Consider the following 18,067-nt stretch of genomic DNA (forward strand, 5'->3'; position numbering starts at 1 on the left):
TAAACTAATGAAGGTTGTCCGTGGAATCATGAGATTTTAAAGGTTGTCTATAATCATTGGATTGAAAAACACCTCATTTCTTGTGACAATCTGTTTAATAGACATTGGAATCTATTTTCTAGGGAAGCTGACAATTTCACTACTTCAACCCACATAAATAAAGACAAGTAAACATGAAGGAAGAAGTGAGTTTGAGTCTTGATTCTGCCCCTTAGTAGCAATGAAACTTCTGGTAAGTCACCTGTCTTCTCTGACCTTTAAATTTCCTTATCTGTAAAATCAGTTAACTGAACTTGAAGTTGCCTAAGAGTTCTAACATACTCTAAATTATCCATCTAGCAGATCCATCCAGAATATTCTCATATGTGTGTGTGTGTATGCAATTTAAAATATTTTGTTTTGCCAGACTGGAGCTTATAGTTATTTTCTTGTTTTGTTTGTTTGCTATAGGCTGGTTCTTAAAGCCAATGCTTTAAATACTGGGGCTGCTAATGGGTCAGTTTCACTTTGGCACAAAAGCTTTGACTTTCTTGGCCTCTTATCTGGACTGGGTCACCTACCCCTCTTTAGGTAACCAATGACCTCCAAATCCTAAGGGATTACTCTATTAATGCCATACAGTGCAGGCACCCTTTTGGCATAATACACTGTAGCATCTCTGGAGAGATCAACTAGATTTGGTCTCTCCAATAGCTCAGATTAGAAGTAAGGACCACCACACCAGGCAGCCAACCATGTTTTATAAATTTTTAATTGTAATTAAAGCTAAAATTGGTCAGGAAAGGCCTTGGTTTAAATTACTAAGAGATAAAATATTATATATACCAGCAGGTAGTTAAAAACTCTTAGATGGTAAGGGCAAAAACTAGGTAACTACTGGGGTTTTTTAAAGAGTCCTTGATGGTTTACAATGCTCTTTATAGTTCTATTATGCCTTTTGGGACCAATACCAATCCTGGGATATAGATAAGATAGCTGTGGAAACTCAACACAGACATGTTAGTTAAGTAACTCTTATAAAACCGTTCAATTCAGCTACTGTGGTAGCAGAGACAAAATTTCAATACAGCACTTCTGATTCAAGGTCCGATATGGTTTATATCACATGCAGCTATCTCTTTTCTTGGAAAGAAAAACAAAAGAAGCAATACTCTTGGTGGGCTGCTTATCTGAAAGAAATACCTTTGACTATTAGTAAGCACCTACTATGTGCTAGTGCTAGCTATAAAAGACAGAAAATGAATCATTCTTTATATTTATAATCTAGGGGAGAGAACAACATATGCACATATACTAATATATAGATACACATAATACATACTAATATATATGTACATATATATATATATATATATATATATATATATATATATATATATATACATATATATATATATATATATAAACATTTGTTGTTATTTAGCCATTTCAGTTATATCCAACACTTTGGGACTCCATTTGGGCTTTTCTTGGCAATGATACTGGAGTGATATGTCATTTCCTTTGCCAGAGATATAAACATATGAACATTCAAAATAGATGAAAGATAATTTTTTGGGGAAAAGTGCTAGCAGCTGGAGGTGAGGTTGGGGAGTCAGGAAAGAATTCCTGTACAATGTAATACTTGAACCATGAAAGAAATTAGGAATTCTAATGTGAATGAATGAATGAATGAAAAATCATTTAATATATGCTTTCTATAAGCAAAGCACCGTGCTAAGCCATGGGGATATATCTACATCTACATCTACATCTACATCTACATCTACATCTACATCTACATCTACATCTACATCTACATCTATATCTACATCTACATCTACATCTACATCTACATCTACATCTACATCTACATCTACATCTACATCTACATCTACATCTACATCTACATCTACATCCACATCTACATCTATATCTATCTATACTTCTACCTCTACCTCTATCCATAATCCATATCCATATCCATATCCATATCCATATCCATATCCATATCCATATCCATATCCATATCCATATCCGCATCCGTATCTATGTCTATATCTATATCTATGTCTATATCTATATCTATATCTATATCTATCTATATCATCTATATCTATATCTATCTAAACTAACTCTACCTCTACTTCTACCTCTCCCTCTCCCTCTCCCTCTACCTCTGTCTCTATCATCTCTATCTCTATCTCTATCTGTATCTCTATCTATATTTACATCTAATCTACCTCTACCTCTACTCTATCTCTATCATCTCTATCTCTATCTCTATCTCTAACTCTATCTCTAACTCTATCTTTATCCCTATCCCTATCTCTATCTATGTTTATATCTGTATCTGTATCTGTATCTGTATCTGTATCTGTATCTATCTATCTGTATGTATGTATGTATGTATTTATGTATTGAATATTCTGTCCATTAATGGCAGACAGTCAACAGTTGGTACTGGTGGTGATGATGAGGAAAGTTGACATCTTCTCCACAGTGATTCCCCTCCTCAGTGATTACTTTGACTGGAAGTAAGAAGGTTTGGAATGACTCTTGAGTTTAGGGTCCTGAGCCATCTCCATTGGGATCTCAGAGATAATGATGGCTTTGGCTTCACTTGCCTGACACTTGTCTGACTTGTGTCTCTGCATCAGTGACAAATGGAATTTGGTGGGGATGGCTATCATTTTCTCTGAAAGAGTTATTTACCTAGAGGATGGTTATGGGGACTAGGCTGGAAGCATAACTGGTGATCTGGAGTGAATTGCTCTTCCTAAGGCTCCTGAAAAGAGCAGTGGGTCTTGTGACCTGGGCTATCTCTGTCAAAGTAGAGGAGGTGATAGAATAGTGGTGGTGGTTTAACTTTCTCTCCTTCTGACTACCTCCTGTGGTGGCAAATGTTGGGGTAAGAAGAAATTTCATAAGTTATAGCAAATAGCCAGTGCAAAAACATGGAGATGTGAGTAAAAGTTCTGTATTTGAGGAATAGTAAACATTTTAGTTTAGCTGGATGGTTGCATAAAAGAAAGGGAATAGTTAGTAATAGTTTACAACCAGGTTGTAAAAGTCTTTTAATGCCAAGTAGTTTTTGATTTGATCTTAGGTGGAATAGGAAACCACTGGGCTTCATTGAAGATTGTAGTGATGTGGTCAGATTAAGGAAAATCACATTGTCAATTAAGTTGAGGATGGATTGGAATGGGGAGAGATTTTAGGCAGGACCATCTAAAAGTCTATTGCAATAATCTGGATAAGAGGTTGGTATTAGGTGGTGGCTGTGTGTGTGTGTCTGTGTTTATGTGTGTTTGTGTGTGTGTGTGTGTGTGTGTGTGTGTGTGTGTGTGTAGACAGTTAAGAGAGATATAAAGGTGAAAAAGATCAAGATTTGACAAATGATTGAATGGATATGTATGCTATGAACAGGAAGGTATAATTGAGGATAACACTGATGTTATGAATAGGAATGACTACGATAGAAGTGCCCTCAACAGAAGAAAAATTTGGGACAGAGGAAGGTTTTTGAAGAAAGATAAAGTATTCTATTTTGTTCAAGTTGAGTTTGAGGTGCTTATGGGACATCAAATTTGAAATGTCTAATCGATAGTTGATGTGAGACTGGAACTCAGAAGAGTTAAGACTGGATATATAGAACTGGGAATCATCAACTTATAGTCAATGAAAGGGAAAGTATTGAGAAAAAGAGACAGAGGGAGAGTCAGAGAATCAGAGTAAGAGACAGAGTCAGAGGGTATAGATAAAGTCCCAAAGGCAGAAACCAAGAGAGTTAGAGAGAAGAAAATGAAAATAAAACAGTGAGACAGAAGGCAGTCAAGGACAGAACCTGAAGAGTGAATATCCTTTCCAAAAATGGTGAAAAAATGAAAAACTAAACTTGCATCCAGTTCTTGCTCTCTCTTTTTTGTTCTGTGTTATTCTGTAACTCAACCTTTTGACATCCTTTAGTTTGAAATTTCTACTCCAAATTGCCTATATCCATGGTGAATAAAACTCTTATGACTGCCAAAAGGTTAAACAATCACAGACAGATAATGTTGATTCAGTGGGTTTGCAAAGCTTGTCTTACATTATGATATTTTAGAAAACTGAGTGTCACACCTGTGGTAGAGAGGTGGAATAATGGATAAAGTGCTTGACTTGAAGTAAGAAAAGCTCAAATTCAAATCTCATTTCAGATACTTAGAGTGCATTAGACACAAATTATTTCAGTTTTTAATTTCCTCATGTATTGGGGAAAATGAGGCTATAGAACCTACTTTAAAAAGGTTTTGAGGATTAAATATTTTAAACTATGCAATGTAATTTGTGAACCTCAAAATGCTATATACACGTTAACTATTATTATTTTATTTGGTAGGTCCTAATCTTGCCTTGATCCACAAAATATTTATAGGGTTGAAGTATCATGATTGGGAATTGGGTGAGCTAGTTTAAAACATTCAGTTCCACAGTCACCAGCTATATCCATGTGTCTTACCAGTTTTTTCATAAATGCCAGATTTTGATTCCGTGGAGACCAGATAAGAGAACCTGAATGATCCAGAGAACAATCATAACCTCCCCTGGAAACATTAAGTACATATTTATGAAATACTATTTATGTGCCAGGAACTATGTTAGGCAATTGGGGATAACAACCTGAAATGCCCTGATCCCCTAAAAGGATATTATGCTACTGGAAGGATGTAGAATGTACTCTGAAAAATAAATGCAACATAATCTGAAGAGGGAAGGAGTATTTATGAATAGATACTCCAACCACAGGTCCTGTCAGTTGTGGGTAGTATATAAAGGAAACTTTTTTCTCCTTCACTGTAGACTTGGTCATTATTGTTAGTTTTTAGGATAATTGTTTTAGAACTGAAAGGACCATCAAAGCTCATATTATATTTGTGGGGAAACAACTATTAAGTCTTATAACCCAAAGTGATGCCTGACACCATGCAGATGATAACCCTTAAAGCCCAGAGATAAACTTTGGTGAGAAGATCACAGATTTAGAATGAGAAAGATCTTCAGAGACCATCTAGTCCAATCACTATCTGAGAAGCATAAGTCAGTTGCTCAGAGTTACATAGATATTAAATGTCAGAGAAGAGATTAAACTTCCATATTCCATGATCTTTTCACTAAATTTGACTTGATATTCAATGAGACATTCCTCAAGGACTATGGCTCACCACTCCCTAGCTTCTGCAATTTTGATCTATTTTAAGGGTCTATGAATGATTGATTATATTTTTCTCAGTGATTTGTTCTGAGTGTCATCTTTGAAGACTATGGTAAGGTCAGCCACCTCATACAATCAGATGGTGAACTAGTATTTGAAACTTTAAATGTGCTAACATTTTAAAGATTGTTTTTTTTCTTACTCATCTTTGAGTCACTGAGCTCTATGTGAATCCCACTGTTGGGGTGCCTGTAGTGCTTACCGATTTGACAAGTTAGAAAGACAAATTAGACTTGTTCCTCACTTCCGAGTGCTGGCAACACTGCCTATATGCCTTGAAATAGTAGGATGCTATAGCATGAATCATCTTATTTTATTTTGAGTCTTTAGTTTCCACTGAGAGTTTCTCACCAGCCTTTGAGTCTAGCCTGGGAAAAGCTAACCGGAAGAATTGTGATGAATCAGTGGAGGAAATGTCACAATGAAAAGGAAAAATTTGGAAGTAGAACTGCTAAAGACAGGACAGCAAAACTATTTTAGAAATAGTGACAGTTTCTTTGCAGAGCTGACATTGACCCAAGTCAGAATGATAAGGCAAGTCCAGCTGACCCTTACATTATTCTATTTCTTTTCTTCTACTAGCCTGGCTCAAGAGAATTTGCGTGTTGGTTCATCAAAATAACAGATTTCATTTTTCCCTTTAGAAGGTTAATTGTATAACAGCACAATGCACTGGAAATGACTGAACATTTGTTAATTTTCTTTTGAAGCAAGGTGAAACATTTTATTACATCTAGAAGGGAAAAAAATCTCTGCTTTCTTTTTTTATTCTTGAGCACATTCCCATTAAGTCAGACACCTTTACTCACCCCAAGTACAGGCAGTTTAGACTTCATTTCTCCCTAGGGGTGGTTGAGAGGGAGTCAGTCTTTTGCTCTCTGTGTCAAAAACACGCCACTCACATCCACTGGTGATGTGTTAGTGACTCAGCTTCTGGAAATCATCCCACACTGGTTTGTTCTGTCCATCAAATGTCTACGTGGGAGCATTGAGTTCATTCATGCAAATGGATGGGAAATATAGTCAGTTATGAGAACAAGGCCAAGCATTTTTGAGTGGCTCTATTTTCTGGGCCACTGACTGAATAAGCACTCCCAGTAGTGGTTTAAGAATAAGATGTTGTTTCCAACTCCCATGTCAGGTTGTAAGGGTGATTTGGTTGTGACATCTGTCACCCAATTTATTGGTAGGGCTTATTTTACTGTCTTGGTTCAGTGGGTAGGAGGTCCATTTATCCCTTACCATTGCAAGTGCTCCTGTCTATGAGCTATACACTGGTTGGAAAGGTTGACCTTCCCTGAAAGAAAAGGGCACATGAATAATGATGATGCTCTCCTCTTATAACATGCAAATAAGTCCATGCACCATAAACAAGGGCTCTGATCCTTGGGAAAATGGCTGAACATGGAGGAACATAAGAGGAAGTGATATTTTTCTTTTATCATATTCTCATTTAGATATACTTACCAGGTACTCAGTGCTGTTGTGTTCTTCACAGATTGCCTAAATTTTTGACTTGGGCAATCCAAGTGTCAGACCTGAATCACACACGATTTATAGAATCATACCATTTGGAAGTAGAAACAAGCAACATATCAGTCTACTTCCTCTTTTAAAATCTTTTTTTCTAACCTCCAAATACTTAGATTTATCCATTACTCTTCTCAGTTTTTCCCCATTTTATTTATTTTTTGGAAAAGCAATAAGGTTAAATGACTTGCTTAGGGACTCAAAGCTAGGTAAATATCATTTGTTTGAGACCAGATTTGAACTTGGGTCATCCTGACTCTAGGGCCAGTGCTCCATTTTATGTGGATTTGGGATATATGTGTTAGATGATTTCTTGTTGCCTATCCTTACTGGGTGTTTGGAATTAGTGACATCAGGTCATTCTTGAATTGGAAGAAGTTGGTCAGTATTGATCTCAGGTATAATGATGAAATAGGTGAATTTAGTTTTCAGTCCTTTATTTCTCTAGCTCCTTTCCATCATTTTCCTTCCTAACTTGCCTCATCATACTATACCAACTCATATGCTATAATGTCCTCATAAAGATAACATATCATGTTTGAAACTTTCCCTTCTTCAAAGTTTATCTGTCCTATGTTTCATTTTGTTAGGTAACTTTATAACTGACAGAAATATTCTGATAAATGGATTCAAGGTGTAAATGACAGTGCGTTACCTGTTTTCTATAATATTTTGTGCTTAAAATTAGCTTTCAAAATCTTGATGCAAAAGTTATTAAGAATGAAGATATTTTAGGAAATTATGGAAAGGATATGTTGGGGCAATTTTTTCTTTCTTTTTCATGAAAATGTATATATGTGAAATATTTTTTTTGTTTGTTTTTTGCAAAGCAATGGAGTCAAGTGACTTGTGCAAGGTCACGTAACTAAGTATTGTGTTTGAGGCTGGATTTGAACTCAGGTCCTCCTGACTCCAGGGCCAGTGTTCTATCTACTGCACCACCTAGCTGTCTATATCAATAGTTTTTGATATCACAAAATCAAACCACAAGGGTAGTTGTCTGTTCTATAATCAAAAATGATCCTGGATGTTGCCAATATCTCCTTTCCATTCATTCTTGTCCCATGCTTTGCTGACCTGGCTCATCTGCAACCTGACTGATTTAAGAATGAATCCCTGAGTAAGATGATACTCTATTCCAAATCCTCCCCTATGCCTTTCCTTGTATTCTTCACCTTCATGGACTCTAACCTTTGCCTGGGAGGAAGAAGCTGTGTCCATGAGAATATGTGAGACAAGAAAACTCCTGGCATCTCTAAGCTAGATGTAGGGATTATTTACCTTTTAACTTCTTCTGTTTAAGCCTTTTCAGTTTCTGGTGGTGGTGGTGGGGAATAGAAGAAAGTATGATCCGCAATACCATTGTCTTATTCTGAATATTGGACAAAGAAGACTAGAGACAGGAAATAATGATTATGAATGTGCCCATGGGATACTATGACAAAAATGGGATTCTATCCTTTTAAGTTTAGTTTATTGAAGCTTTATTCACATTGTTTACTTGGAGAATAAGGAAAGAAACCAAAAAAAGGCCAATGTTATCTTAGGCTGCATTGAGAATTATAATGTCGAGGATACTTAACCTTTTTGAGGTCATAGGTTGCTTTGGCAGTCTGGTGAAACCATTGAATCCTTTCTCATTAATTTTGCATTAAATTCAAAATCAAAATACATAGACTTATAAAAAATAAAATATATTGAAATGAATGCTTTACTTCTAGATCTTACTTAAAATAGATCATTAATACAGAAATCATGAAACTTGAAATACATTATAGAATCATAGCATGGTGGAGTTGAAATAAGCATCATATAAGTCTATTTTTTTTTCTTTCAGAATCTTTTTATCTCCAATCACTAAACTTCCTCCACTACACTCCAGTGTGTTCAATTCTATGTAGATGTTGGATGTGTTTTGTGATTTCATGTTGCCTGTCTTTGGTAGTTGTTTGGTGTTAGTGACATCAGATAATTCTTGAGATGAAAGGATTTGATTAGTCTCATGTGTGATTATGAAATATGTAAAATTTCACTTCAATCCTTTATTAAGCTCTTTATCTCCTTTATTTTCCTTCCTAGGTTCTCTAACCCTCCCCCTACATTAAAACACATGATACAGTCTCCTCATAAAGACAACATATCACATCTTCTGCATCTAAGTTCATGGACTCCCCCAAATCCATCTTTTGATTTCCTTTTGGGGGGTCTATAGATTCCAAGCTTAGGACTATTATTCCAAACAAGAGAGATGATTGTATTGATATAGTCAGATCTCATTTGGATTTTGCATATAATTTTGGCATGGAGGATTAATAAATACAATGCTGGGTCTGCAGTAACAAAACTATGTTTTGAATCCTACAACCTTACTGTGTAACTCTAGAAAAGTCACTTGATGTCTCTAAGTTTCAATTTCTTCATCTGTAAAATGGAAATAGAAAAAAACATCCATGTCACAATATTGTTGTATATCCACTAACTGTTATATATCCACTATGAACTGCTTTGCACACCCATGTAAATGCAACCTATGTTTATAGTTGTGAATACCATGTTTGGGGAAGGACAAACCTGAAAGACATTTAGAAGAGGTTGACAAAAATAGGAGGATTGGAGAACATGTCAGCTATTGTCAGATGATTCTTTTTGCAGAAAAGTTTGTTCTTATCATGTGAAGATGGAATTGTAAATTTTTAAACTGGAGAAGAGAAGATGGGGCGACTTGATAGTTATCTTCAGATATTATAATATAGTAATTAAAATTGTGATTCACTTTGGAGTGCACTTTATTTTGATTTAAGGAAAAACCTCCTAACAATAAGAGCTACTCTAAAATGAAATGGACTTCTTGAGAACATTTTAGAATCTTTCTTTTTCTTACGTCTTTAAGCAAAGCACAATCATTTTTGAGTATAATGTAAATGAAATCTTTTTGTTTTTCGAGTATGAGTTAGATGAGTTGGTCAAGGAGGTCCATTCCATCTCTGAAATTATATGATTCTTTTATCAGTAAAACTCAGACTCAGTAAGTCTGCAAAAAATCAGCACCATAGCTAAGGAACTTCATCTACTCCCTTAAATCACAACTTCTCCAGTTTTGGGGAACAATGCAAAGTCTAACTAGGTAAGTTTACTTATCAAGTCCAAATGGTTAAGTAACCCTCTTCTAACTCATACCATATTCACTTTTACCCCTTTCCATGGTGTTCCTCTTTTCTCTTCTTATTAGAATTCTGTTTACTTCTTCATTGGCTCCATGGGAGAAGTCTCTTACTTCTATTCCAGTTTTGATTCTTTTCAGGCATGACAGTTGGAGACAAGGAATCCCTCCTAGACCTTCTGCCCAATATTTTGGTAAAGTCTGATAATTTCACAGAGTTCTCTGGCAGCAAAAAACCCCATCCTTTTTCTCCTTTATTTCCTCTCTCTCTCTTTCTCTCTCTCTACCACATAGACAGCTGGTGATACAACTGAGGCTATGGAAAAGAAGGGGAGGTGATCAACAATTAAGGAAATTATAGTGTAGGAAAAGCCAGATATTGCATAGGAAAGGTGCCATTAGAGACGAGATGGTGGTATGAAGCTAACATGCTCGAGGAACTTTTTCCTAACAAGAATAAATGAAACCTCTGCATGGACATCAAAGCTACAGATCTCACCAAGAAAAAAGAGAAGATCCAAAGAAGTTTTCAATGTTAGAAATAGTGGAGGATCTTTAGTGAAGGCCTGTCTCTTTGTGGGGAAAAGGGGAAGTAAAGTCAAGTGAGGCTGGAGAAGGGGAAAGCCAGAGGGAGGTTTTTAAGCCACAGTGAAATCCAGGTCCCAACAGCTTGACAACAACATAAGTCCCAGCAGCTGGATAGCAAGCCAATATGGAGGGTCCCAACCTCAAATGAAGGTTGAATCCTGGGAATACCAGGGCAAAAGGCAGGACTGAGTTGGGAACAAGGTTGTATAGGCAGAATCTGTACATAAAGGAGGAAATAAACCTCTGGAAAGGCAAGACTTAGACTGTATTGGCAACATCTTGCCCAATGATAAGCCAAGGATTAGACCCCAGGCCCAGCATAAAAAGCTTGAATCTATGCTCCCATACCCCAGGAGCAGAGCTAAAATAAAAAGATGAGCAAAAAGTTAAAAGAGCATTCATTATAGAAAGCTACTTTGCAGATAAAGATAATAACAATGCCATGTTGGAAAAAGAAATCAGTGACAAAGTACTTACAGGGGAACTCAAAAGAGTCCAAAAACTGGACTCAAATCCAAACACTCTAGAAGAGGTTAAAAAGAATTTAAAAGCCAAAGAAGAGAGAGGAAGAAGAAAAATAGAAAAAAGAAATGAGAATCATGCATGAAAATTATGAAAAATTGACTAAAGAAATCAACTCCTTTATAAGTAAAAATAACCAACTGGAAAAGAATGTAAATATTCAAAAAATAAAATTGACTACATGGAAAAGGAAACACAAAAGTTAATTGAAGAAAATAAAAGCCTACAAATTAGAACTGAACAAATAGAACCCAATGAATCTACAAGACTACAAGATTCCATCAAAAAAATAAAATACTGAAAAATTTGAAAAAAATGTAAAGTACCTTATAGGAAAAACAAACTACCTGAAAATAGATACAGGAGAGGTAATTCATGATCATCGAATTACCAGAAAGCATAGATCAAAAAAAAAAAAAGAACCTGGAAAACATTATGCAGGAAATTAGCAGGGAATGCTGTCCAAATCTCTTATAAGAGGAAGACAATATAACCATTGAAAGAATACATAGAACCCTCCTGAAAGTGACCCCAGGATAAAACCTTCCAAAACTCTAAATTCCAGAAGTCTCAAATAAAGGAGAAAATAATATAATCAGCAAAAGGAAGCAATTTAAATATAAAGGAAACAAAATCAAACTCACCAGGATTTGTCAGCTTCAACAATGAAGGATTGGAGGACTTGGAATACCGTATATAAGAGGGCAAAGAGCCTGGGATTACAACCGAGATTTTATTACCCTGCAAAATTCAGTATGTACTGTCAGGAAAAAGATGGATGTTCAACAAAACAGAAGCCTTCCAAATTTTTTTGCAAAAAGACCAGAACTGAACAGAGAATTCAATTGCCAAATACATGACTCATGAAATGTATAAAATGGTAAATGACAAAACAAAACAAATGTTAGTCAAGACCATGAAATTGTATACAACCCTAAAAAGAAAGTTATAATATTTATAACTCTTGAGAATTGTACTTCTCTTAGGATAACTAAAGGGGACAAATATAATTGAAGAGATTGGACTTGGAGGATGTGGGTATGGTTGGATCTTGTCTTTCCATTGAAGAGGTCCAATATGACATCACTATGTTGGATACAAAAAGCCCTGATGAAAAGCAGAGGTGTTTACTCTAAACTTATATGTCTCAGTTTCCTTTAACCTACTTTAATTCTGCTGTGCTCAGAAAGCTTAGCATTTTCTCTGATAAGAGCATCATAAGGTGGTTCCTGAGAGCATCATAAGCTGGGTGGTCCTGAGTCTCTCATAATTTACAATCAATTGTAAAGTTCTTAAGTGATTCATTAAGAGCATCTTGGTGGTCAGAGCCCTTTGAGATTCTTATAGTTAATTAAATCAGGGTTGGACTTAATCCACACTTTACTTAAAAATAGTTTTGAGGGTAGGGAGTGTGGCAGAAAGCATGCTTGAATGAAAAGGTACAAATAGTTCTTGAAATGTTTTGGCTTTGGATAATATTTTGGCTCATGGGGATTATGTGTCCTTGGAGGATATTTCAAAAGGGAGTAAAATAAAAAAAATGATTATAATTAAATGTAATTCAAGACTCTTGAAAGTGTACTTCTAATAAGACAGAAGGGGGACATTACTTAGTGACTATGAGGCAATGCTGCTTATCAATCAATCAATCAATCAATCTGTGATGGTAATTTGATAGCACTTTGAGCTTATCAAGCAATCAATATGTCAAGCTATGACTGATAGTACCTGATTAATAGTGCTTGATTGATAAATAATACCAGGTAAAGAGGCACAATGATTTATAATTTTAGAGGGAAAGAAGGAAGGGTGTATACACTGAGTAAATTTTATTCACTAGTTTTGGCCCAGAGAGGGAATAAGATACATTCCCACTTTGGTTTAAAAATCTATCCTACTCTAGATGAAAGGAAGGGGTGGGAGAAGGGAAAGATAAAGGAAGAAGGGACTGATAAAAGGTAAGGTCAGGGTATAAGTGAGAATAAATTGAAAGTTAAAATTTAAAAGAAAAGTTAAAGAGGAAAGGGAGTAAAACATTGCTGAGGAGGAATAAGGGAAAAGGAAAGAGAAAAATAAAAATGGGAACAATAGCATGGAGAGAAATACAGAATTAGTCATCTTAAGTGGAAATTTGAATCAGATGAACTCTCACATAAAAGAGAAGCAGATAGCAGAATGGATTAAAAACCAGAATGCTACAATAAGTTGTTTACAAGAAACATATTTAAATCAGAGAGAGATATACACACAGGATAAAGGTAAAAGGATGGAGTAAAATATACCATTCTTCAACTGAAGTAAAAAAAATATCAGGGGTAGCAGTCCTGATGTCAGATAAAGGAAAAGCAAAAATAGATTTCATTAAAAGGGATAAGGAAGGAAACTACGTCTTAAAAGGCACCATAGTTAATGAAGCCATATCATTATGAAACATGTATGCATCTAGTGCTATAGCATCCAAATTCCTAGAGGAAAAGTTGAGTGAATTACAAGGAGACATAGACAGCAAAAACTCTAATAATGGGGGACCTCAACATCCCTCTCTCAGAACTAGATAAATGTAACCACACATTAAATAAGAAGGATACTAAGAAGGTGAATGAAATCTTAGAAAACTTAGATATGATAAACCTCTGGAGATAACTTAAAATGGGTAAAAAAGAATATACCTTTTCCTCAGCAGTACATGGCACCTTTACCAAAATTAACCATGTATTAGGGCATAAAAGCTTTATAAGCAAATGCAGAAAGACAAAAATAATAAATGCATACTTCTCAGATCATGATGCAATGAAAATTACATGTGATAAAGGGTCACAGAAAGAGAAACCAAAAACTTATTGGAAACTAAATAATTTAATTTTAGTCAACATATCAAACAACAAACCATTGAAATAATCAATCCAAAGAAAATGATAATAATGAATCATCATACCGAAATTTGTGGGATGAAGTCAAGGAAATTTTAAGGGGGAAACATTATATCTCTAAATGCTTATATGAATAAAATAGAGAAAGAGGAGATCAATAAATTGGGCATGCAACTAAAAAAGCTAGAAAAAGAACAAATTAAAAATCTCCACTAAGGACCAATTTAGAAATTCTGAAAAACAAGGGAGAGATTAATAAAACTGAAAGCAAGAAATCTATTGATCTAATAAATAAAGCTAAGAGTTGGTTTTATGAAAAATCTAATAAAATAGATAAGTCTTTTATAAATCTAATTTAAAAAAAGAAAGAGGATTACCAAATAATCAGTATCAAAACTGAAAAGGGTAAAATAACTACCAATGAGGAGGAATTAAAGAGATAATTCCAAGCTACTTTGCCAAACTATATGCCAATAAATTTCAGAACCTGTATGAAATGGATGATTATTTACAAAAATACATACTGCCCAGATTTTCAGAGGAGGAAATAAAATACTTAAATAGCCCCATTTAAGAAAAAGAAATTGAAGAAATCATCAATAAACTTCCTAAGAAACAGTCTCCAGGTCCAGATGGATTTACAAATGAAATTCTATCAAACATTTAAGGAACAATTAATTCCTATTCTACATTAACTATTTAAAAATAGAAGATGTAATTCTGACAAATTCCTTTTATGACAACAAAATGATGCTGATGCCTAAATCAGGAAGAACTAAAACAAAGAAAATTATGGCCCAATCTTCCTAATGAACAATTCTGCAAAAATCTTGAATAAAATTTTTGCATTGAGACTAGAGCAAGTTATTACTAGGATAATATATCATGATCAGGTAGGATTTATGCCAGGTAGGCAGGGACAGTTTAATATTAGGAAAACACTCAACATAATTGAACATATTAATAGCAAAACCAAGAGAAATCATATGATTATCTCAATCAATGCTGAAAAAAATCTTTGATAAAATACAATATCCATTCCCATTAAAACTCTGGAAAATTTAATAATAAATGTTTTCCTCAAAATAATAAGTAGTATCTATCTGAAACCATTAACAAAATTACACCTTGGGGCAGTTAGGTGTCACAGTGGATAGAGCACTAGCCCTGGAGTTAGGAGGGCCTGAGTTCAAATCTGGTCTTTGGAAACTTGATAATTCCCTAGTTGTGTGGCCTTGAACAAGTCACTTAATCTCATTGCCTAGCAAAATACAAAAAAGCAAATAAAGAAAAAATACACAAGTGTTAAGGCTTATTAAAAAAAACAAAGGATAAAACAAATATTACATGTAATGAGGATTAACTTGAAAGAGTTCCAATAAGATTGAGGGTGAAACCAGGTTGCCCATTATCCATATTACTATTCAATACAGTTTTAGAAAAGTTAGCCCTAGCAATAAGAGAAGAAAAAGAAATTGAAGGAATCATAATTGGCAATAAGGAAGCAAAACTTTCATTCTATGTGAATGTTATGATGGTATATTTAGAGAAACCAAGAAAATGATCTAACAAACTCCTTGAAGCAATTAACAAATTCAATAAATTAGCAGGATAAGCCCACATAAATCATCAGTACTTCTGAATATGAACAGCAAAGTCTAAGAGCATGAGATAGAAAGAGAGATTCCATTTAAAGTAACCATTGATAAAATTAAATACTTGGGAATCTACCTCCCAAGACAAACCCAGAAACTGTATGAGAACAATTACATAGCACTTCTCACTCAAATAAAGTTATGGGAAATTATGGGAAAGATGTCAATTGCTCATGGTTAGGTCGAGCTAGTATAATCGAAGTGACAATTCTACCCAAATTAAGTCACTCATTTATTGTCATGCTGATCAAGCTTTCAAATAATTATGTTACCAAGATAGGAAAAAATAGTAACAAAATTCATCTGGAGCTACAAAAGGTCAAGAATAGTAAGGGTTCTGATGGAAAAAAATGTAAAGGAATGTGGCCTAGCTCTAAAAGATCTAAAACTATACTATAAAGCAGCAGTCATCAAAACTGCCTTTAAGGAATAGAGTGATGGATCAGTGGAGTTCAAAAGAAGCAATAGTAAATGACTACAGTAATCTACTGTTTGACAAACATAAAGATATTTACTTTTGGGATAAGAACTCACTATCTGAAAAAAATTGGGGAAAATTGGAAAATGGTATGGCAAAAACTAAGTATAGACCACCCATCTCACACCCTGTACCAAAATAAGATCAAAATGGACACAGGATTTAGACATAAAGGGAGATATTATAAATAAATTAATAGACCAAGAATGACTTTATCAGATCTATAGAAAGGGGATAAATTTATGACCAAACAAGAAATATATATATATGATAAATTGCAAAATTTGACTGTATTAATTAAACAATTTTTGCATTAATAAAATAAATGCTGCCGAAATTAGAAGGAAAGCAGAAAATTGCGAAACAATCTTCACAATTAGGAATTCTAACAAATTCTAATAAAATTCTAAAATATATGGAGAATGACATCAAATTTATACGTTTTCAAGTCATTTCCCAATTGATAAATGGTCTAAGGATATGAATAGACAATTTTCAAATGAATAAACTAAAATTATATGTAATGATATGCAAAATGTTCCAAATCATTATTGATTAGAGAAATGCAAATTAAAACAACTCTGAGATATCACCTCACACCTATAAGATTGGCTAAGATGACAAAAAGGGAAAATGACCAAAGTTGGAGAGGTTGTAGGATTGGGACATTAATGCATTGCTGGTGGAGTTGTGAACTGATCCAACCATTCTGCAGAGCAATATAAAACCATGCCCAAAGAGCAATAAAACTGTTCATCCCTTTTGATTCAGCAATTCAGGTCTAGACCTACATCTACAAGAAATCATAAAAAAAAATGGGAAAAGTACCACATGTTGCAAAATATTCATAGCAGCTCTTTTTCAAATGACAAAGAATTGGAAATTGAGGGGATGCCCTTCAATTGGGGAATGGTTCAACAAGTTATGGTAAATGAATATTATGGAATATTATTGTCTTATAAGAAGCCATTAATTATTGGACTTTTCCAGGAAAGCTTGGAATGAGTTACAGGATCTGATGTTGAATGAGGGGAGCAGAACCAAGAGAACAATGTATACATTAAGAACAATATTGTGAGATGACTAATCCTGATGGATGCAGCCACTCTCAGCAGTTCAGAAAACTAGGATAACCCTGTTAAGACCTGCTTTGGACAAAGCTATTCTCATCCAGATAAAGAAAAACAAAACAAAACAAAACCCTTCACAATCTAATGTATGCTACATTCACTTATAAAAAATAATCTCTTATGTATTTCTTTCTCTTAATCCAAAGTCCTCATACCAAAAATTACTACTCTGTAAACATGTTTAACTCAAATGTGTATGCACAATATTAACCTGACTGATTCCTGCTGAAGGGAAGAGGATTGGGAAGGGAGGGTGGAAGGAAATTTTGTAAGTTAAAAATGTACATATTCATATGGGTGAATGTTGAAAAACCTTCATAACATTTATTTTGAAAAATGGAATATCAATTATAAAAAAAGAAAAGGTGCCATGTGTTTTTGAAATTTTCTCATTATAGGGAAAGAAATGTGGACTATAATTAATTCCATTATAATGATAAACACTGACAAGTGTTTGGAAAGAAAATTCCTGAGGCCCTTTATTTCCTGATTTCCTCTGTTTTGTTCATACTGTTCCCCTTGTTTCCAATCATTTTGGTAAATATTTTTTCTATTCTTGATTTTAGTTCAAATGATACCTCCTTTATGATGCTTTATCTGGTCCTTCAAAAAGAAATGATTGTTCTTTCCTTTAAGCTTTCAGAGCTCTTCATTAGTACTTCTCCTATGATAAATCAATATTTTGAACTCATACATATATATTACTTGAGCATTTGTATTTTCCCTCTCATTAGATTGTATGCTTGGAGTGGGGGCATGAATTGTGCCTTAAATATCATGGAAAAATTGCTGTTCTTTTGTAAAATTAAATTAATTTTTTCAATAAAAATCCATTTTCTATTCTTCCTTATTCCCTTTATCATTGTTAAAGAAAACCCCTCCTTTTTAATGAATCAGCATA

The sequence above is a fragment of the Macrotis lagotis genome, chromosome X (genome assembly GCF_037893015.1).
Source record: "Macrotis lagotis isolate mMagLag1 chromosome X, bilby.v1.9.chrom.fasta, whole genome shotgun sequence".
Classification (NCBI taxonomy): Eukaryota; Metazoa; Chordata; class Mammalia; order Peramelemorphia; family Peramelidae; genus Macrotis; species Macrotis lagotis.